Below are 23707 nucleotides of genomic sequence, written 5' to 3'. Positions count from 1 at the left end.
ATTAGCTGCAGACTTCACTCCACTCCACACTCCAGTCGGCCCAGTCGGTCATGCAACAAAATGCTACTGATTTGGACTTGGATTTGGGAATTCGGCGGAATTTGTATCCGATTTCGATTTCGATTTCATTCCAAGTCAAGGTCCAAGCGAAGGTGTTGAAATGCTTCTGGCTGCTGCTTCGGCTGCTGCTGCTCTTGTGTTTGATTTACGACTGATGCCACTTCTGCCACAGCAGCGGCTTGAAAATTGCTTTGAAAATTTGGCCAGACCAGAAAGGAATGAGGCAAGCAGCTAGCAGCTACTAGCAGCAGCATAGAATTGGGGCCCAGGCCCAGACCCAGGCCAAGAGAGCTCTTTGAGTGTATTAAGTGCTTTGATAGCTGCTGCTGTTGCTGTTGTTTCTGCTGCTGGCTGCCCCTTGGTTGCTGTTGTTGGATGTTGCGCCTGTGTTGTGCATTGTTGTGTCGATTTTGTGCGGCATTATGCAACTCACGACAATGACAATTCACGGCAGGACCTTTGACGACCTACAAGCGTGTCGGCAGCCCCTCTCCAGAGCGCCTCACACTTATTTTCATTTTCATTTTCATTTTCATTTGTGAAGATGCCAAAGCCAAAGCCAAAGCCAAAGTGGAAGTGGAACTGCAGTTCCAGTTCCAGTCTTCTATGGGGTCTTTGGGTTTCTCCAGTCTTTAGTTTCGGTTCTTTTTTCTATTTTTTTGTGCAGTTTCTGTGTCTGTTTCGCGCTGACTCGTATGACAAATCGACAAATCGATTTACATAGTTTTTGGAGTCTTGTTTGCGGTGTTGGCGGCGTCTCTGTTTCTGTTTCTGTATCTGTTTCTGCTTTAGGGGCTTGGGGGTTCATTAGGTTTGGCTTTGGCTTTGGCTTTGGCTCTGGCTTTGTGGGCCAATTAGGTTTGGTTTTCATTCGATTCTCGTATTAAAATGTCAGACTTTAAACAGGCAATGCCTCAAAATTCTTAACTCTAACCCCAACCCTTCAATATGTTTCCTTTCGTTCTACTCTCAACACAATCTATTTTTAGTTTCCACCATTTTATTTTCTCTTTGGTAAAAGTAAACAAAATTGTACTCCCTCCTACGATTATGGCCAAGCGTGGCTACTGTGCCCACAAACTGCTCATCGAATCGGCCATCACGCGTTACAAGCACCATTTCTGGCGCAAGGTTACACCCACAATGATGTACCTCGAGGAGATGATCCACATTTTGCAAGACCTGTCCATGCAGGAGACATTCAGCAAGGCTGAGATTCTGGCTGTGGCTCACCATCGCTACCGAAAGCTCACGAAGGCCGAAAAGAAGCGCTTCATAAAGTTGGCTTTCCAGGTGAACGTCGCAATGTAAAGGGGACATCTTTGATAAGGATAACCGAAAATTGGCCGTGTGGTTAAGTTAATTTGTGTACTAAGGATATGCGTATAAAAGGGAGCATTATATTATGGAATTTATGGTATTTTTGATTGTCAAAGCTGAATTCTTCCAAAGAGAAGTGTGCTTAAATGGTTCCCACTCTCCATGTGAATATTTAGCAAACAATTTCCCATAACTTGGATTGACATTCAAGCAATAACTTAAAGAGAAAACCTCATCCCTCCCCCTTGCTCTACAAAGGCGTAAGCACAGCAGCTGGCGATCGCTTTGGACGTACAGACGGACGGACAGAGTGTTTTCCAGAGAGCGACATGTTCTGCTGTTGACCATGTCCAATGTGTCCATGTCGGAGTTGAGGTGTCTGGCGGCCCTATTAAGAGCATGGCATTCGAAATGATTTATATAATGCGCTGGCATTGTCTTTGCTGAGTAAAGTGATTGCAGACATGAGATAGGAGTAGCAGTGGACCCCCTGTATGCCATGTTGGGGAGGTAAACAGAGGGTAGGGGGTGGGCAGACCATTGTCCGGCACTGTCCGGATTGTCAACAGCAATTTGACATTTGTGTTGTCACTTTTTCGGTTTGTTTCTGTTGGTTTGCCCAGACATTTAACACACAACATAAATTAGAAAAATTTGTTTGCAAAAATGAAAATAAAATCAGTAAAAATATGCAAAAAAAAAAATATATGTATAAATAAATTGTGGTGCAAGGGAAAATATTCCAAAATTGCGGGCAGGGCAGCATAAGTATAAAATAAATACTGGAGCTACACTCCACGAAGACATTTCTATCCCTCTCTCTTGCAATTAAAGACTCTGCAATTAGCAGTCGAAACAAATTGAGTTAAATTAAATAAATTAAATAAATGCCTGGCATTTGATAGTCGCGGGGCAGGCAACATTGTATGCAGCCGCAACGCGCGCCCCAATCATTTCAACAATTTGCAAGACGCGTTCCCGCCCGTTCCGACCGTCCGTCCGTCAGTGCAGTCCGTCTGTGGCGACAATTAAAAATCAGTTTTGGCTGCTCCACAGCCGTCGGGGGCTCTCTGGAAATGCCTTAATAAAATGTTAATAACTTAATCAATATGCCATAAATATAAGCAGCAACAACTCCAGGCAGCCAGCCATCAGCAGAAAAAACAAAGGCTGGAAAAAGCCTGAAAGGCTCCCAGGGACTGCAGCGAGGGGGCTGCTGCCTCAGCCTCTGCTGCTTCGGCTGCGGCTGCGGCTGCTGCAACACTTTTGTATGCGAAAACAGGGAAAAAATTATAAAAATAAATTCTTGAAACTTGTTTGCTGCATGCGATTACGTCGACAATCGACCATCGACGACGTCGTTCCCTCTGCGAGATCGCATGAATTTCAAAATTGTCGACACACAGCTGTGACGAATCTTGAAAAATCATTTGCCAGTGCAAGCGGAATGGATGCAGGAGGATGAGGATGTGTGTGTGTGTGTGTGTGGATGTGTGGCTGTTGCCGGCAAGAGGGCGGACCATGGCACATGGGGCACACACACATGGAGCGGGAGCAAGAGCGAGAGCGAGAGCGAGAGCGAGAGCGAGAGCTGCAATTACCACTCGATGGGGGCCTCTGATCGGTGGGGCCTGAAAACGCTTTTCACTTTTCAATAGCCATGCCACTAATTTGACAGGCGGGCGAGCAATCGCCATCACTCCTCCAGTTTCCAGCTTCAGTTTCAGCTCCGGCTTTGGCTTCGGCTGCAGCTCTGGGGTTCGGCTCAGGGGTTCCAGTGCTCTGACAAAGTGTCTTGGATAGCCATATACGACTACTCTCGTACGTAATATTGATATAGTCGATAGGCGAGACTCACAATAGGGATGAAGAGAGACAGAACAGACCAGAGGGTAGGGGCTACGTACAGTGGAAGATGATGGCAAGCATTTTTAGCGGTAGATAAATTCTCGCAAAAATTATCAATGATCTTATTTCAAATTTTTGTACTGATTTTCATTGTAATTTATATCTCATTTTGGGTATTTATCAATTGTTTCAAATGTTAAAAATTCCCAGAAGATCATATGTTGGGGAACATTCAATCCACCCAAACTCTTTCAATGCCCAAGTGTTCCTATTTGTATTATTTTCCTAAACTCTTCAAGGATAAAAGTGAGTTAATTGATTCTTTGTTGGGTTTATATCCAAGTATTAAGTATTCTATCCACCATTACCAATGTTTCACCCAGTGTAATCGGCACATCTTTCAGCCATCTTCCGAATTGCTTCCCTTTCAAAATCGTATCCACAAATATCTCTATTCCAGCCCACTGTGCCTACCGATGAGGCATTCCTCAGTTTGTGTGACAAAGACAACTTTAGCTTCGTCTGTGACTGCAACTGTGACTCTGTCTGCTCTGCATTGCCCCACTCCAGTCTCTGCTCTGCTCCACTCTATGCTCTTGGCCAAGACAGACAGCTATCGATCAGCTGCACAGTTGGCTGTGGAGGCAGGCAATGGAGGCAGGCAGCTCAGCGGGCTTAATAATAAAAGCCCGCCACTTAGCCGGCAGTTGACTTTAATTTATGCAGTTCGCTCGAGGGGCCCGCAACTTGGCCCGGACGTTACTCTAGCCCCCATCCCCACACTAAGCCCCCTCTCCTCACCCTTTCATAGAGCTCTGCTGCGGCTTAAGCTTTTGCGTTTTGAGATGCGTGCCAGAGATAAAATGTAATTTGCTTGATTTAATTTTAGACGGCAGCACACGATCCCCCCTCGATCAACTCCTCCTCCTCCCCCACTGCTGCCACTGATGTGGTGGTAGCATCCTGTTTTTGGCAGCAGCTTAGCTTTTGGCCAAGTACTCCGCTTTTTGGTTTTTTTCGTGTGTGTCTCGCGTTTTTATTATTTTTAATTAGGCAACTGCAACAAATTTTTGTATCAAAGTTTCATGTTGCAAAATGTTGTGTGCAGCCGCCATGTAAGTGGCAAATGGCCAAGAGCCAGAGTCTGCCCCTTTGCTACCCCAAAAAAAAAATAGACAGAGAGATGGAGAGAGAGTGGGAGAGGGCCGCGGGGATGGAGCCAGAGCCACTTCTAAAGTGGCTAATTGTGTTAGAGCATAATTTACACGTTGTGTTTTCGGTTGCCCCTAACAAGGCGCTGGACATGTGCCTGCCACAAGCAGCAGCAGCAAGCAGCAACAGCAGCCACTTGAAATACTTTGCTGCTGCTGTTGCCGTTGTTGCAACAACGCTTTCAGCCTGCACCAGACACAAACAAAAAATAAAGACAATTTTTCTTGTTTGGCCGAGAGATCCCATTAAGAGCTTCTTACTAAAACAAATTTCACAAACATAAATTTTAAATGGTAAATGCAACTGCAAGAAAAAGTTATGGATGGAAATTAAATTTTTATGGAGATTCGGATAAGGTGTGCATTGTGGGTGATAAATGTTTACATGTGTGCGTACATATTTAAATTTTATGGTGGTGTTATTTGGCTGCCCCCACCACTACGAAGAGAGTAAAAGCAGAGCAGAAGCAGCTAAATCATAATATGATTTGCATCTCCCTCTCTCTGTCACAGCCCATGCGCAACAACAGCAACAATGTGGAACAATAGGAGAAGAGTAAATGCGAACGAAATGCAGTTGCAAAAAATGAGAGCAGCCAAAGAAGAGAGCAAGCAGCGCAGCCGAAATCGTTTGCGCTTGTTGTTGCTTTTGCCATTGCATGGGGTGGCTTTTGCTTTCTCGTGCATGATCGCTCATGTTCGCATCTTTGCTTTTATCTTTTGTGCCGATCTTGTGACGGCAGCAACAGAGGCACATTTTGGGTTCCTATTTGGCGATTTTAAAAGCTTGCACAAGGGGGGTGTGGAAGGGGAATGCAGTCGAATTGAAATTTCTTCTATTCTCTTTCTAATTTCAACTCCTTGAGCTCAAATTTGGGGTACAATCAATAAACATTTGAATGCCCCCACACTGTCTGTGTGTGTGTTCAGAGTGATGTCTTCATTCGGTAGCCCGACGCTCTTACGCACCTCGGAGGCACAGACAGACACACTGCCGGCCGCTCAGAGCGTGGGAATTGAAGCGCTATCGGATGAGTGTCACACACAAGACCAAGCAGCTGGGGGCAGTCAGGCAGGCATTTGATTAAACGCCTCGTTTTTATTCAATATTTAATATGTGAAATTATTGACAGTCGATTGGGCAATGCAAACAGAGAGACGCAGTGGAGAGTGGAGAGCAGCGGGGCTGAGGGTATTCTGCATTAGCCAGGCGATACGTACGGCCCCGCCGGTCAATATCAAAATTCAAATATCAATATTTACGCAGCAATTATGCAAATGAAGTTCAGTTCAGCGTCTCAACGGAATGGCAACGGAATGAAATGGAATATATCGGATCGTACGACGAGTATCGGGTGGCAACTATGACGAAACTACGTTGGCATCTCGCTGTGGAGAGTGCGACTGCCCCTTGCCTTGTTCTTGGGGTCTTTGGGGTTTCTGTGTGTGCGTCTTATCTCCCTGAGAGATTGCATTTGCAATGACAGGCCGCATAATTGTTCTAATTACATGTATCTCCCCCTACCCTACCCCACATTTTAATGGCGCGTGGGAACAGCATTTGCAGCCTTTGGTACGAGTAATGCAAATATTAGCAATGTTTTTGCTTGAGTATTTCTTGTGCACAGCATGACACCTGCGGCACACACACACACACACACACACACACACACAGTTGTGGCGCCTCAAGTCGTTGTGGCTGAGACTAGTTGTCCTCTAGTCAGCGACTTCCCGCTGCTGTCAGCTCCTTAAATGTCAACCTACCGAAGTGGCGTCTGGCGTCTGCCGACAACTGGGGGGCACACTGCAGTGTCATCATCTTGGGCGTCTTGCAATTAAGTTGGGAAACATTCAATTTGTCAGAGTTCTAGGAAAATCCTACTCAAGCTTGCAATTTCTTTTGATACTTCCTTATAAGCATCATTATATTAATTTTGCACCCACTCCACTCTAAGCAGAGCTTACCGCAGCTGATCCGCTCACCCTCTCCTCTCTGGGACTCTCCTTTTCATAAGTGACAAATTTATGGCGCGTGTGTTGCAAACCACATAATTTGTCTGACTTTCCAGTCCCTACCTAACGAAGGAGTCGCCTCCAATCCCTCGCTGATCGGTCATTGGATACATCCCAAAAAAAAAAACAGAAACGAAATCATGAAATTTATTCGCAACGCCCCTTGGGCCAAATTAATGGATGCTTATTAATTTATAGCTATTTAAATGATCTCGAGGATCGCAACATTCCAAGGCTCTCTCACTCTCTAATGAAGTCTGATCTGTCGCGTGTGTGTACGAGTATGCGCCCCAAAAGTCTCGACTCCAAAGTGTATTTAATTTACACCTGAAACGAAGATTCGAAACTGAAAACCGAGAACCGAACTTGAACCTGAAATGCTCTCTCCACTCGCCTCGATTGGGAGGGGGTCTGACTCTTGCTGCCATATAAATTAGCATCATGGGGAGAGGTCGGTCGGTCGGTCGGTCCAGCGAAAAATTAAAACATTTTTTCGTTGTTTGTGGAAAAATGAAAGTGTTTTGCTTTGGTTTCTTTTTGGTGGCTTTTTGGGGTGACTTTTGTATTTTGTTGTTGTTATGGATGGAGCTTGTGGCATTGACTGGCCATAAATTTGCGGACCAGCGCTGTATCCAGCTCATCGCTGAGCAGAGCTCGCTGTGTGGTCAACTGCCGCCGCCGCCGCCGCCTTTCTATGACTAAGGCCCGCACAGCTGGCCAGGCCCGAACCGAACTGAACTGCTGGCTCTGTGGCTCTTTGGCTGGGGGATCGCCGATTGCATCGCTCTTTCTCCTCCATTTGAAAATTACTATTATAGTTTTATGTGCTATTATTTGGGCATCAAGAAAAAGGCAGCGAGCGAGCGAACAACAGAGAAACAAACGCCACAGCCCCCGCAGCGCACAAGAAAGATCTCCAAGACACACATGAAGCTGGAGCCAAAAGCTGGAGAGTTGGAGCCTGAATCTGCGAGGCCGAAACTGGAGGTCGGATCCATTGGACTTTTTGCATAATCGAAGCGGGCAAACGTTTTGGCTGCTGCTGCTGTCCTGTCCGGCGGCGGCGGCATCTTGATTAGCATTCAGAGTTGAAGTTAAAGTCGGCATCGACATCGGGCATCAGACATCGGACTGTGCACCGCCGAAACCACCACCACCACCACCACCACCACCCTACGGGCAGCCGTTGGTGGTGGCAAGAATCTTTTTGGCGCCAAACGAAGCCCCCAAACGGCTTCGTAACTGTCTGATATCGATAATCTATTGGCAATTGAGCGGGGGGAGCTGACCATGTGGCATGCAACAGCAAACTTGATTAACTGCAAGTGCAACTGCAACATTTGCTGGCCATGGTGGAGTTCTCACACAATTAAAATGCCTTCTTGTCAAAAGGCGGCGGCGGCGCCTCCTCTTCGGTTGCATGGAATGTCAATGCCACAGTCAGAGAACCCCTCTCCCCCTCTCTATTAGTCTATGTGTCGTGTGGCACAACTCTCTTTGTGGTGGCGTGGGCGTTGCGTAGCTCGGCAGCAGCTTTTGGCTTTGTCGCCGATTGTCGCCTCGTGTAAATGTCAGAGATTGGAAAATGCCATAAGGCAGCCACACAGCTCCCTAGTTCGGGGCCTGAACTGATCTAAATTGTGGCACAAGGCGCAAAACCAGTAGCTGCCCCCATTGGCAGCCAGTCGAGTGGAAAGGCGGCAAACGCCGAGGCAAAGCCAAAGGCCAATCCAAGGGGACAAGTCAATGGAGATCGAGAACACAAGGAGGTGGAGGTGGAGGAGTCGAAGGTGGCTGTTAGATGTGGAACCACTCAAAGGACAAGTTCAGGCAGCAAACATGAACATGTCCAAGGAAATTTGGGTGAAACGAAACACTCTTTGTGTGGAGTGGAGGAAACTCGAAGGAAGGAGATTTCTGGACACCAGAAGATTCCGACTTCCCTCAAACGGAAATGAAATGATCACATACGAGCGTGTGCACGCCTCTTTGGCAAACAGTACGCCCACACCGTCCCAGCAAATGCTATAGAAATAAAAGCCAAAGACAGATTTTGCCACAGTCAAAGCTAAAGCCAGGATCGGGAGGGGTGCACACAAAGCTAAAGGCCAGAACAGCGCAGAGAACGGAGAGCGTAGCGCAAATTATTTCTCACCATTTATCTGTAAAAATTCGCATATTAAATAAGCGTGCAACCCAAAATTATCACGGACCTGGCATCAAGAGCCCCACCGACCGACGGACCAAACGACCGAAGCCAACCCGATGCGACCAATGCGACCGATCCGATCCGATCCGAGACCAAGACTCCAAGACTTGGCCAAGGCTCCTTCGAGAGATCGTAATCTGTAAGTGTTTTGCTCTCTCTTCCTCTCTCTCTCTCTGACTCATCATACTTCCATCTGGCATCTCCCTTGCACTTTTACAAGCATCTGCTTCATCGAATGCCAAAGCATTTATTTGTTTTTGTTTCTTGCGCTTGTGTTTATTTATTTTACGCAAAGGATAGCAACGCCTACAGAGCCAGTCGAGGGCATAGGGAGAAGAGCAGACACCGCAAAGAAGAAGATATTGCACCGAGCGTTGGGGGAGGAAGCACACAACCACACACATACACATACACATACACATACACATACACACGCATACGCACATGTATAATGGCAAGCGATCTGCCGAGTCTCCCCCCGTCCCCGCCCTCTCTTGATGATGATGTCGACAACGATTGCGATTGCGCCCATGGATTACAATAATTTAACATCATCATAATAAAACAATCAACGTAAGGCATTTATAGCAGCGAGAGGGAGATTCTCTTTTGGCTTTTTCCAAGATGTGCTTAAGCGTGTGCTCGTTGGTGTGTGTGTGTGTGTGTGTGTGTGTGTGCTTGTGTGCATTAGTGTGTGTGTGCTTAAGTCGATACAAATCGCATATGCCAAAAGGATAAAGGCGCTGCAGCAATAAATTGAGAGGTCATTCTCTTTGCCATTCGGATGGCGCTACGATGCCCAAGATGCCCCGCAAAGACTTTTGGCTCCAAGAGAGAGAGAGAGAACCCAAGACTATAGGGAGGGGGTGGGCTTACACTGCCAGAAAGAGTATAAAAACAGGAAAAGAATTTTTCAAAATTTCCCACTGCCTTAAAGTTCACCTGAAAAGTTTTATTTTTCTTACTTTCGGGCCGTTTTATTTGCCTCTTCTTCTAGTTCTAGTTTCTGCATTTCTCGCAGTGCATGTTGTCGCTTTTGGACTTGTGCCAAAGTAATTGATGTGCTCGCCTGACCTGTGGGAGTTTACGAATCACAGATTATCTCCACCAGACAATGGAGAGCCAAGAAAGCCTCACGTCGTCGCATGGATTTTTTTTTCTTGTTTTTTTTTTTAGGTGTACGCCCACCAGACGTTGCCACAGACAGCGCAAGAACGAAACAGAGACATGCCGCAGAAATCTGTAGAGGGAGACCCCAGAGTAGTCCCTTTTTGAGGTTTCTTCATTGATTAATCTACGTATCCCTGAGATATGCAAAGCAGAGATACTTCTTTGTTGCACCGTTAACAGGTGAAAAGGCGACAGTCAATGAAGCAAAACAGACACACGAAAAATCGCGAAAAAAAAAAACTAAAAGAAAACCACTGAAAAACCCCGCAAACTGAAGTAAAGATCGATGAAAAGGCAAAGAGGAAAAACTAAATCGCCCGACAGCCCCATATGCAAATCAAGTTTCGGGTTGTGCAACTCCTCTGTGTGTCTCTCTCCCATGCTCCAGCGCTTGACCTCGCCTCTGGGGCCTGCCTGTGGCCTGCTGCATGCCCCCTGGCCTGGCAGCAGAGCACCGCGAAAATATGTATGTGTGAAAGGCTCTTGGCCAAATGTCTGGCTTGGGCTAATTTGTCTGCGTTTTCTGTTGTCTGTTTTGTATTTTGCGTTGTCTCTGGTCTCTTGTCTTTTGTCAGTTTGTTGTAGCTGCCACATGCGTGGGCCGCTAAATAAGTGCGGCAAATTATATGGGGACAAGTGGCGGCAGGACCCCAGAGAAGGCCGGAAATCGAAAAAAGAGGAAGAACAGTCGAATCGCTGGCGTGGGTTGCAGCAGCACCGATCCATACCCCCTCCCGCTCTCCCCACCCAAAACAGATTCAGATTCTCATCTCTCGAATGCAGATTGCATCATTTGGTTGCAAGTGCCGCAGTGCAGCAGCAGCAGCAGCAGCAAATGTTAGGCTTGTCTCTTGGCTTTTTATTTAATGCTGGAATTAACCTCGGGTCCAAGCCATAGATCGCATTTGTATACTTTTCTGAGACATATGTTGTGCTCGTACTCCGTTATACGCCTATGACTTATATGGCCAGCAAACAAGCAGCATACCGCCTGTGTGCCGCCCGTGTACCGCCTGTCTGTACGACTGTATATCCGCCTGCAACTAAAATAAAAAGCGACAAACCAACGGCTATCTGTTTGTGTATCTTTTACAAGGAAAGTCGCATCTAAAGATACACTTGAAGGCATTCTTTATTGTGTTTGCTGTTAACTGTAGCAGCGAATTGTGATGAAAATAATATAATTTAATGATGAAATTATGTAGAACTTGTGGCTTTGAATTTCTTTGAGAATATCGGACATTTTCCAAGTGTTTCTTATAGATATTTAGGCATCCAAAAGCATCATCTTGCAGAGATCAATATAAACGCCATGGTTACTGGTCAGATAAAGAATCTAGCACTCATTTCTGTGATATTTTCTATGAGAAAATGTTGCATTTCAAGTGTTTTCCACTCCTGAACTTCTTTCAAAAAATAATTCTTTCAAGCGCTAAGTCTACCCCTTGCAAATCTCTCCTGGCACTCATGATACCTGCTCTGTCTTAAGAGCATCAAATACGAAAATCATTCCTGAGGCAGTGGGAAACCGAAACCTGTGCCATGGCGATGGCAAAGGCGAGATGTGCGACTGTGCGCTGTGCCATTTATGAATCGCTGCTGCTGCTGCTGCTGCTGTTTCTGCGGCTGTGCCACCCACAAATATTTGACTTCTCACCTACAATAAATAAAACAATAAAAACCCCCTCCCTCCTCCACTCAACAGTTGTGGCGCGACAGAGACAAATGCAAAACAGCTCGCAAAAAAAAACATTGCATATTCAATAAATTTCTTGTTTGTTTTAACAATATTTGAGATCTTTATCGCATATTGAAAAGCAATCCACACATACAACACTTACACACAAACACACACCACTGGCCATTGTTGTTGCTGCCTGCTGCATTTGCATGCTGCAACATGGCCAAGAAACGCTTGTCACGCTTGGCTAAAAATGGTAAAAATGACAAATGTTTCACAGCGAAAAGCAAAAAAAAAGTGCAGCCCCCAAACTGCTCCGCAAACGAAAAGGCAGCAACAAAGAGCAAGCGGGCAAGGGGGGAGCAGAGGGCAGAGAACATGACAGGCCATGCAACTATCGTAGCATTCAATAAAATATGTAAAAATATTAACAAAAAGACACACAAGGAGGCGCTGAAACAAAAGACTTGAGCAACGAACTGGCAACAGAAACAGAAGGAAAGAATGGGACACAAAAGGGGGTGGAATGGGTGTGGAGAAAGGGGCAGCCAAGAGTGCAGAACAATTGGAGAAAGAGGCGGCTATTAGTGGAGCCAAGAAATGGCCAAAAGAAAGGAGTCTCCATAGAAGAGGAATGGCAAAAAGAGCGGAGAGTGGCGAGTGGTTGGAGCTGCTGCTGCTGCTGCTGCTGTTGCCGCTGCCTCCCACCCATTCAGCATCATTATTAGCAGCAATTTGTGTCTTTTATTGCCCCCCAAAATTGTCCAGCGTACCAATAATACCAATAATGTTAATGCCTCGTACTTCTCATAATAATACACCCCGACGATCAATGTTCCGAACGGTCGGTCGGTCGGTCGGTCGGTCGCGATTGTTTGTTTTGCCAAGTCTTTTTTTTTCGGCTGCCTTCAGCATTCAAAAGGCCATTTACTCGTATTGGAAAGCCATCCCGGAAAAACTCTGAAAAATATTGGAGGCTAAGTCAAAGAGTGGCCAAGGGGAGAACGAATCGGTGCATACCCTAATGGAAGAGCCGAATTAGATTGGAGATTGAAGATTAGTCCTAGACAATGCAGAGATATTTATTTTGTGAGTAGACAAATTTCTGGAAGGTTTGATGAAGTTTTAGGTACTATTTTCTATGGGAAACCCTTGCCATTTTATTTCTGGAATATTTTAGAAACCTCTGGAGACAGTTCTATAAATGTTTTCCATTAAGAAGGCATTATTTTCCAACATGTACAGCTTATTCCATCTAGATATCTTTCAACCACAGCTAAGAATTATTCTCTTTTAAATGTGTCCGTGCCATAATCCACGCATCCATCACCATACCCTCCCCAAAGGGTATTCCTTGCTTGATAATTTAGCATACTTACGGCCTCTGCGATTGCCTGCAATTTGTTTTGGGCACCACCTACTACTCTCGATGCAGTCCATGCCCCCATCCTCCATGCTCTAGAGGCCTCTTCTCTGGCGGTAAGAGGTCGCAAACCTGCACCCCCTCCTGCCGCTATGAAACCTTTTTGGCCATCAAAATCAAAGTGGGCTGGCGATTTACTTCGTTGTTGATGTCTTCATTATAATTTCATCTTCCCTTTAAATGTGAATATGCACGAGTACTCCTCGTATGAATATGAATATGAATAAACCCTGCCACAGAATTCCATTGGGCAGCAGTTTGCGTGGGTTGCCACACGCGACTGGAGCTTGGAGTGCCCATGGAGTGGAAAATTGTGGTTAAGCCCAAAAATCCAAGGGTCCTCCTCCCTGAGGGGCGGGTTTCTCAGTCTTTTGTTTTTATAGATTGCATTTTCTTTTTCGTTGAAATTAAGACATTTTTGGTCATTCGCTATGCAACAGTCCCTGCCCCAGCAACTCCCCTCCCTAATCATGCCTTTATATGTCACCAGTGAGAACAGGGGGGGTTTCCTGTTGCCTGTTGCCTGTCCTGTGCCTCATCCAATGACCCATTATCCACGTTTTGTGGCAGCTGCAGTGCTTCTGCTTCTGCTTCTGCCGCCTAATTATCAGCATTTGCTTAACAAGCTGCTATGTCTGCTGCAACGATGTTTTTGCCCGCCTGGCGCCTCGTTTCGCATGGAAATTAAAGGCCAAGCCAGACCAGACCAGGCCAGGCCCCGCAGCACGATACGCAAAAGAGCCTGGCCTGCTTAGGCCACTCTTTAGGCCAAGAGACAGGCTGCAGCAGTCGACCGGGCCCCGTCGGTCTTCGTCTTCGTCTCCGTCTTGTGGCGCAAAAGTTTAAAAAGCAATCAACACGTGATTATAATGATGCGGCAAATAGGCAGTCGCAAGTCTTTTGGATTTGCTCCCCGTCTTACACATAATTGACAGGACAAGAGGAAGGAGCAGTAGCAGCAGCAGCAGGAGGAGCAACAAGAGGCAGGAGCAGCGCATTCATTCGATTAGGAGGCGACTCGCTGTGACAGTAATTTCTGCTGTGGACTTGTGGAAACCCGTTTCCCTTCATCGCTTGCTGATCATTTAATTTGCATTTGTGCCACGATTTATGCCGCGCTCTTGTGATGGACATGCGGCTGCCCCGCTGCCCCGCTGCCCCCTAACCCTCTACTACACTCTGCCACAATCTGTGGTACGTTCCCCCTCCGCACCGCACTGCGCTGCTTATCATATCATTTGCATCTACACTCGTGTTTATTTCTGCACCATTTGTGTTCGACGATCGTTATCTGCATCCGTTTAAAAATGTTGCACTGCGCAGAGCTTTTTATGCTGCTGCTGCCTGCCTCTTGTTCAACAATTTGTAGCAAGTGGTTTCCATGTTCATGGGAATATTGTTTTGCATGCCACACAGACTTAGACACAGACACACAGATGCAGCTAGGAAGGCGAAGGAGGCAGAGTCTGAGGCAGAGCCTTGGCTCTAACATGTGTTTGTTTATATTGCGGCTGCTGTTCCATGTTGCCATGTTGCAAATGCCACCCAGTGGGTGCCCCCACCCCCACCACCATCGATATCGATATCCCAGCGCTTGCCCCATAAAATCATTGGCTTTATGCTCCATGCCCCATGCCCCAGCCCATCGCCATCGTAACACACGCAGTGTGTGTGCCACACTTTGATGGCACTTTTTTAATTAGTCTTTCACTCAAACTACAGATGGCTGCGGCTGTGCTTGCTCTTTGTGGGCAACAAAACTGTCTTTGCCATGCAACAGGTTGCATCGCGTGCTGACATGTGGCTGCCACACACTCTGCCTGACTATTGCCTGCCTGCCACTGGGGCTAATTAGAAGACATTTGTCATATGCTGCGGTCTACAGTGGTGCCTGATGGATGATCTTTGTGCATTTTAGGTGGAAATGTTGGAGGAGAATATTTGAAGGAGATATTGGAGATTCTGCGGAGATCGTTGGGAATCCTAGTCCTCTCATTCGTTTATTATTTCAGCCTCCATGCAGCTCTTTTATTTACTAATAGACCTGCGCCCCACAGTAGCTCGAATGTCTGTTTCTATGTCCACTATTACCACATTCCTTGACTCAAAATTAAAAACTGTAAACTGTCGCCGCAGAAGCAAACATTTAGAGACACTTTCGAAGGCGAAAAAGGTTAAAGAAGTGCCCCTTTCTCAGGGTAATAGATACTGAAGAGCTGAAGGCTTTGGGGAACGAGAAAAGATAGAATGCAGCTAAGGAATTTACTCCCATGAAAGGTAATTAAAATTCCTAACATTTAAATTGACTCATTGGCAGTTGATGTCTCAGAAATTCCCCAAAGAGTTCCCCAAGTGAAACCCCTCCAGCAGTGCCCTCCACCACAGTTATTCCATTATCTGTCCCAAGGGAAAAGCCACAGCCGACAAATTACTTTGGTGACATTTTCATTGGATTTCAATTGGCTTTGTCTTACGATTGCCCCGCAAAACGAGTTGAAATTTATGAAAACTCTAATGGCAAGCGATTTATTTATGTATTTTAATGCATTTTCAATAAATTGCCGAGACACACAAAAGGTAAACAATTTAATTGCAGTCTCAAAGCAGAACTCGAGAGACAGAGTCAAGGGGCCCTTGGCACAGACATGAACAGAAACCGAAACAGAGGCTGCTCGTTGCAGTGCAGCAGAGAGGCGAATGAATGCGTTTAATAAATCATAATAAATATTATGGCAATTGCAAATTATTCTAAACAATTCAGGGTCACGAGGGAGGAGGGGTAAAGGGGAGGCAGTAGGAGGCTGGACTTATCGTAAAAGTAACATTTCAATGCGAATCGTGAACCAAAAACAGCAACAGCAGCCGCAGATACAAAGTGGAAGTCAATGTCTGACCAGACCAGAGACCAGACGCTGCACACAGATTGTTTTGTGTCTGTGCAGCAGTGTCCCCACCGTGTGTCTGCCACCGAATCGAGAACAACAATTGCTACTAAAACAATTGTTCTGCAATATGCCTCATGCCTCATGCCTCTCTCATGTTTCAATGGTTTGTTCTTGTAGCCTTTTAATGTTGTACAACATTTGCATGGCACTTGGCCAAGACTTTGTGGCTCTGTGTTCTGGCCTCCTTCGTGGCTGCTGTGGCTGCTGTGGCTGCTGTGGCTGCTGCTTTGCCTATTGGTATTGACCATTTTGATGGATTTATGAGCCATGATTTGCGATTCAAACTTAGCCTTCGGCCTGCATTTAAATAATTAAAATGTCTGTGCAAAATCAAAAGTGCAAGCAGCAGGCAGGCACACAGGCAGCAGCGCAGCGTCAACTCAGCGGGAAATTAATTAGTTGTTGCCTTTATGATAAATGAAAATTAAATTAGTTGCTTGTTCTTAAAGCCACACAGACACACGGTGAGGGAGTGAATAAATGAATGAACAAGTCACAGACTGAATGGAGTGTGGAGTGGCACCAAAAGGTCTGAGGTCAAGAGAGTGAATGTTGAGGCGCCTTAGATTAATGGATGATGACCACCCGGACTCGATGATGCCACAGATGCCGCCGCCGCCGCCATTCACTCTCATTTAGCCAGATTTTCCTTTCATTTTTACCACAATTTCTGCACAGTTTTTCTCCCACTTTTCCTTTAGTTTTTCCTGCCATTTCGGACTTGGTTAGTGGACCATCGGTTATAGGCATTCGTTCAAGTTATAATCTGATAAAAATGTTGTCCGCATTTCACATTTTAGTGACTTGCCGGCCTGCCTGCCGCCTTGTCAGCTCTTTACACTTGTCACTGGGGCAGGCATAGAGGCAGAGACTTCAGCCTGCAGCAGATCGAGAGAGGCAGTGGCAGAAGCATGGGACAGCGACAGCGTCTTGGTTGCCACCACCTACTCGTTTCGGCCCTGGCCGCAACTCCCATCTGAGATCTGCTAGAGCCGGAGAGTCGCAAGAGCTGAGGTCCCCGTTTAAGGCATATCAAATGCATTTTGCAGTGTGTCTAACGAAGTCTGCAAATATTAGCGTTGAGTTTGTCAGATTTATGAGCAAATCTCCATAGTGACCGCCGAGAGTCGCGAGTCCGTGTCCGAATCGTATGCGTCGCACACCAAATGCTGCCCCAGTCTGTGTCTCTGCGGCACTGGGATTGAGTCCAAGTTTTATATGCTGAGGCCTTGCCGCATGGCGTTAGCCATAAGTGGAACACATTGCACTGCACTGCACTGCTGTCTGTTTGTCTGTCGCCCCCGCTATGGCTATGGCTATGGCTATGGTGCTGTGGCGCTGCCAGCGCTTTTCTAACCATTCAAACATTTGTAAAAAGGCGTGAAAATAATTCAGCGTCAAGTGACAGAAATGCCACACACATCGCTGGTACCCGACGCCGTGCCCCGCGGATTTTGTCGTTTGTCGTCCCCTGGGAAGCAGCCAAATGTGAGTTGCAATAATTGCTAGAGATGGCAGCTGAAGAACTGAGTGGGTGATCGATTTTATGTGTTGGTTTTGGTTCAATTAAAGTTCAGAGAAACTATCCCTTAAATCTTCAAGGGAAATAATCGTTTGCGATAATAGAACAACATGGAATAATAGTAGTATAATGATAATAGCAAGCACTTACCTGTTAATTGAAGACTGCAGAATATTCTTTTAGATTTCTGCAAACATTTTTCCGCTGGATCCTGGATTTGCTGGATTTCCGCAAGTCTTGCATTTTCCAGCATAAACTTCTTGGGCACTTCTTTTCTGAAAAATATGCATAGAACAGAAGTGATTTATTGATTCGAATGATTACTGGTTCTGCTTTTTATTTTCCTATTATTTTTTAAATGTATTTCCATTCGCAAAACCCTTTTTTGGAAATTTTTTTACTATTAGTAAAATAAAATCAATTTTAATTAATAAAATCCGAAAGTATCAATTTGGAAGTTTCTAAAGTACCAGAATTTCTCAAAGTTTATTCCGCGCTCTCAACTATTTTTGTTATTTATTAAATCTCACGCTTCCACCTCTATTTGCAACTCCCATCGCTCCACCGATGATTCATTGAGCAAAAAAAAACATAGCCACCATGCCACAAAATTGCGGTCAGTGCGTGTGCGCAGCGCCAATCGATTTGTGGAATGCAATTCCTGAGCCCTCCCCCTCTTCTCGCCACCTCTTTTGCTTACATAAAAAACCTGCATCACCCACGCGTTGCCTGGCATCACTTTCCCAGCGAGTCGCCTGCCTGCTTGTGCCTGTGCTTGTGCCCCATGTTGCAGTGTTGCGGTGTGGCGTTTTCCTTGTCATTATGCCACATGTTGATAGCGCGCCAATGGGCCTGCCAATGATAGCGACGATCGACAACGACAACGAAGGCAGCACAGCGATGACAATCGACAAGAAACATGGCCAAATGTCAACCGCTTACCAAATTTGGCCAACATATTGTGTCATAATTTGTAAAGAGTGCCACCTAGCAGCAGCCGCAGCGGCAGTCGTAAAATGCGGGGGAAAAGTGTGGTACGATGAAAAACCTAAAAACTGAAAATTATGCCTAATCTGCCAGGGGCTGGGACACTGGGACACCGGACTCGTACTCGTACTTGTACAACCAAATGGACAGCCCGCTTTGACTTGTCCGAGCAGTCGTCGTCGGTTGAGCTTTTACATTCTGTCTGGACCGTCTGGACAGTCGCTGCCTGCCTGACTGCCTGCCTGCCCCCTTGGGGCACTGTGGCGGTGGTGGGGTTGTTCGTGCAGCGGGTCGTGACAAATTTAACCTAATGATCCGAAATTATTGCACCTTAATTGCCCCGCCGCTGAAAGGCTGAAAGGCAGGCGGCTAAATGGGAAATCAACTCGCAAATATTTAGAGAATTTTATTTATATTTTAAATAATTTTTTCGGAGCTCGCTCAACTCTCGGACTTTTTGGGGGCAGCAGCAGCGGCAGCAGCATTACCGGCGCAGTAAAAGTGATTTGTAGTTGCGGACAAAATGGCAGCAACAGCAGCCGCAGCAGCCGCAGCAGCCGAAGGAGCGGAGGAGCGTGTTGTACCTCTCGTGAGTTATTTGGCGGCATTTAGCGGCTCTTGTCGGTCGTTTCGGTAGTAACTGTTGACAGTTGAATGCCTCTTGTCGAAGTCCAACTTCAGAGTCAGAGTCAGCGTCAGCGTCAGAGCCAGAGAGAGACTCCACTCCGTCCGCATCAATGTTGCATGTCAGATGGGGCAGGCGCAGGCATAGTCAAACAATTGGCGGCTGTGTGATTCGGCGTGTAAAAATTTACACGACCACAGCAACAACTTCAGCAAACAGCAACAATACAGCGCACATTTTATGACCTTTTGCAGATTTGTTGGCTGCAACTGCAACTGCCACACTGATACTGATAGCCAGAAAAGGAAAACCACAGCCAGAAAACCCAAAAAACACAGCAGAACATTTTGTTATGAAAACGCAGTGCAGCGGCGGAAAAACTAATACAAAACTGCGGGCGCTGCATTGCCAATTGTTTTTTTTCCAGTTTTTTTTCTCGGTACTCAGAAAAGTTCACAAGCGGAAAATGTGTTGCATGGAGGTGGGGTTGCGGGTCAAGGCACCTCTCTGAAATGTTGACCAGGTGCTTAATACTTAATGTCTAATGCCTAATGCTGAATGCTGAATGCAGTGTGTGTGTGTGAATCGATTGGATCTGCCCCCAAATGTGTCAAAGAGTCAGGAGTCATGAGTATTGCTGGTGCCACAAATCGTGTAATCAGATCAATTAGAGTGCACTTTTCAACGGGGATTATGTTGCATATTGAATGCCGAATTCATCCCAATTTATAACTCAATTTAGACCTAACTTTATGCCATTTTTATGCCTAAAGTTATACCAAATTCAATGTCTTTATTTTTACTAAAATCCTTATCCAAATTCACCCAACTTTATATGCCATTTTATACCAATTTGTATGCCTACATTTATTCTTAATGTTCTATTTTTTATAACTGAATAAAAATAAAAAACATGGAATATAAATTATCACGAATAAACACAAATAATCGAATTGAAAGTGAAATTTATTGCCCATAAAAATATCCATAGACAAAAAATCGATTACTGTCTAGATGTGGGTGTGGCCTGGGCGGCCATAACCAGGGGGCCATAAGCCAGGGCGGCGGTTCGTTGCACGAATCAGCAGCAGGTGCATAAATTAAAGTGCGAAAACTGTAATAATAATGATATGGGGGCAGGGGCAGGGGCAGGGGCAGTGGCAGTGGCAGCTCCACCGACTACGGCTCTGCTCCGACTCTGACTCTCATTATGGGAGCAGGAAGCTGAAATGCTGTACAATATTTCCCGCGCTAAATGCTAACTAACATGCAATGCAATGGCTGACATACATAATTACAGCTACACACTCACACATGGATAGAGCCAGAGTCGACACGTAATTGAATCAATGTTGTATTTGGTGTCGAGTGTGTGGGAAAGTTCATTTGTGCAACGCCCCCGCACACAGCCCAACGACTGCCAGCCACAAGCTTTCGAGCATTTCAATTCTATTGTTATGCTCGCGCTGCCACAACGCGCGGGTATATTAGCTAATCTAGAAGATTAGGAGAGTTGTAATGGCTTTAAAGGTTAGGTTTTATGGTGAAATCCCTTTGAGAGGAAGATTGCTCGAAATTATATTGAAATTTCTGAACTATTTTCGACTTTTAATGGCTGAAATATTGAAAATATTAGCTTCATTTCACTTCCATTTTTATTGATTTCCATTGGTTCATCTCTCAATTAGATTTTGAGAATTGCCAAGGGAATTGCTCAGCTTAAAGACAAAGAAGCTCCAGCGAAATAAAAACCAACATTTCCTGCTGTTTTCATTAGGATTTACCCTGACTTTCATAGTGTATCGCTGTCGCTCTTATTGCTCCCCAAAAGATAGAGAGACACGAACCTATTTTCAACCTATTGCACCGTTGAACTAAAAATCGAGCACTAACGAGGCAGCCGCAGCAGCAGCCACTGGTGGCAGCAACAGCAACGGCAGCAGCAGCAACCACATCTCTCATAAGCAAACAACAGCCACAGCGATTGGCTGCGGTGCTAGGGGACTGGGGAGTCTGATATTGCAATTAATATGCAGCCATATAGACTCTCAATCTGGCGGATATGCCTGCCGCTGCCGCTGCTGCTGCTGCTGCTGCAGCCATTAGTGGAGCCATTAGACGGCTGTTGCCATGTGTGTGGCATTATCTGTGGCGCAGGGGGCAAGAGTCAGTCTTTTATTCGATCGGAGAGCCATAGAATTGAATCGAAAATACTCAACAAATCGGCGGGACAATCCGTCAAAGCGATTATGTGATTTAATTTAGATTCCTTTTTGAGCCACGTTGACAGTTTTTCCTTGAGGCTGGAAAATGTTTTCCTCCCCCTCCCTCCACGCTGCCCTGTTGCTGTTGTTGTTGTTGTTGTTGCTGCTGTCAGCCAGCGGCCCTGCTGTTGACATCCCTGGCTGCCTGGGCTCTTGTGTTGTCGATCGCTTTGCAGCGATAAAGTTGTCAAAGCTGCAATTTTTTTTTGTTTTTTTTTGGCCAAAAGCGCAGTGGAGGAAAATTTCTGCCATACGCCCGGGCTTTTTGGCTTTTCCATTGGTTCGCCTGCCCCTGCCCCTGCCGCTGCACCTCATCCCTGCCTGTATGCCTGGTTATGGGCTGCCTGCCCCTCTCTCGCTGTTGAATGTCTAATGTCGTGACTCGATTAATGAAATGTTGCAGCCGCCACATGGCTAGAAGAGAGAGAAAGAGAGAGGGCGAGAGGGAAGTTAGAAAGAGAGAGGGCGGTCGGGCGGGTGAAGTTTGTGGCAAAATGCAGACAGAATTATAAAAAGTTATAATAAAAGCACATTGACAGTCCGCCTAATGGCCGTTTGTCTACGGTTTCTGTTTTTTGGGGCGCCTTCTTGGTGTCACTTTAATGGATCGACTAATTAGATTTATGTATGTGGCCAAACGAGTAGCTGTTGTTGCACATGTGGCACACACATTAAGTGGCAGCCACCATACGAATGAAGATGGTAATGAGAGACTATCGCCAATCGGGCATTCACTAAGCAATTCAAGAAAATGCATTTAAGGAATGATTCCCTGAAGCATTCTCTCGACGAGTGTTTTATTCGAATGCAAGTGCCAAGGCACCTGGATTCTCCGTTTATTACTTCCATAGATACTTGGATTACCTGGGATAATTTTGCATTGGGAAAGAAGATCTTGCCTGCGCATTTCCGGGCAACATCTACTTTTATTTGAATAATCAAAACGAGTGCCAAAGTATTTCCGGATACTGCTTTGATTCCAAAGCATCCCCAGATTTAAGTTCTGCCTCCAATGAAGATCAACTTTTTAGACAATCCTCAGACGTTTCTACGCTGCAAATGTTAACCCAAAATACCTCAATCGATCCCTGTCATAGCTGCCTCCCAATAGCTTTCCCAAATTGTTGACAACTTTGAGCTCAGCGGCTCGGCAAAGATCTTCACAGATTACCTTAATAATATAGCCATAAAGCCGAAGGGGAGTGGGGGAATTAAATTTTCTCCACTATCCAAACATCTTAATAATAAAACAATCAACGCACAATCCGATGCCAAGATCAAGTATCTGCCAAAAGACAACAACAGCAAGCAAAGTCCCATCCTCCATTGCCTCCTTCATCGATCGAAGATGCTGTGGCATTTCCTGGCATTATAAGCGAATAAGCGTTAAATTGAGAGGTCAACCTGTGTCTGTGTGCCTGCCACATCCACAGACTGTCTGTCTGTGTGTGTGCGTGTTTCCTGTCTAGAGAGGGAGGTCTGTGAGCCTGTGCCTGCGCCTGTGCCACAAAGTAATTGATGTGCCACGCTTGACCTGTGGGAGGCAACATATTGCAGATAATCTGCCTGCAAAAAGCCAGACAATTGCCTCAATGAATTTTTTACGATTATTCGAGAGCCACCACCACTCGGCTAGCATCATCATCGTCGTCATCAGAGCACCACTTTGAATACCTTTTTTTTTTTTAACATTTTCAACGTATCCGTAAAATGTGGCCCATTGTTTTGCGTTGCCATGCCAATGCTCTCCTTCATATCTTCCAGCGTTTAAATATTTATTACCGCTTTTTACTAAACGCTTTTCACACACAGCCCGAACGGTAACAAATGATAGAAAGAAAATCAACAAAAATTCCACGCAACGCAAATTAGTTAAAATCAAACAACAAAAATACACAAAAAATCATTTTGGATATCTAAGGGGATAAAACAGATACAAACGTGGGCGTTTGTTGTAGATTTATGTTTGAAAAATTGATTCAAAACAACAGACAAAAAGTGATGAGGAACATCCACTCCCAAATATCATTCATACAAGAGAGAGAAGAGCTACCTCTAAACATGATCTTGGTATACAAATTCCCTCTGGTCTTTCATTCATGAATGATCTAACGAGCGTCTCATAAATATTTGATATGGAAAAAATTCAAATAAACATTGGATACGCATCATTCGAAAACTCATCACCAAAGCAGATTCAAAGAGTGGCCTAGCGGCAGTAGATTGGTAGATCAGTGGACTGCCAGAAGAGTGCCTGGAGAGTGGCTTTATGGCCTGAGAGCGGCACATCAAAATCTCGAGCTATGCCCCACTGACAGTCTTCAGTCATGGGCTTGAAATGTTGTTCCAGCGAGCGCCTCCAGCATATTTGTTGTTCGCCTTTTGTTTCTGCTGGTTATAACATTTATATTTCAGAGTTTTGTTAATTA

The 23707-nt window shown here is 45.6% G+C and overlaps 1 protein-coding gene across 1 annotated transcript in view; it reads right to left on the bottom strand.

Annotated features, from left to right (window-relative positions):
* The window catches only part of LOC117587201, a 102029-nt gene that overhangs the window by 75087 nt on the left and 3235 nt on the right, over nt 1-23707 (bottom strand). The window contains exon 3 of the transcript XR_004574044.1: nt 17553-17677. The gene's annotated coding sequence lies outside the window, so the exon portion shown is untranslated. The remainder of the gene's footprint in view (nt 1-17552; nt 17678-23707) is intronic.

Source organism: Drosophila guanche, unplaced genomic scaffold (assembly GCF_900245975.1).
Source record: "Drosophila guanche unplaced genomic scaffold, DGUA_6, whole genome shotgun sequence".
NCBI lineage: Eukaryota > Metazoa > Arthropoda > Insecta > Diptera > Drosophilidae > Drosophila > Drosophila guanche.
Note: the sequence above shows the minus strand (reverse complement) of the source record. Positions and strands in the feature narration are given on the sequence as shown.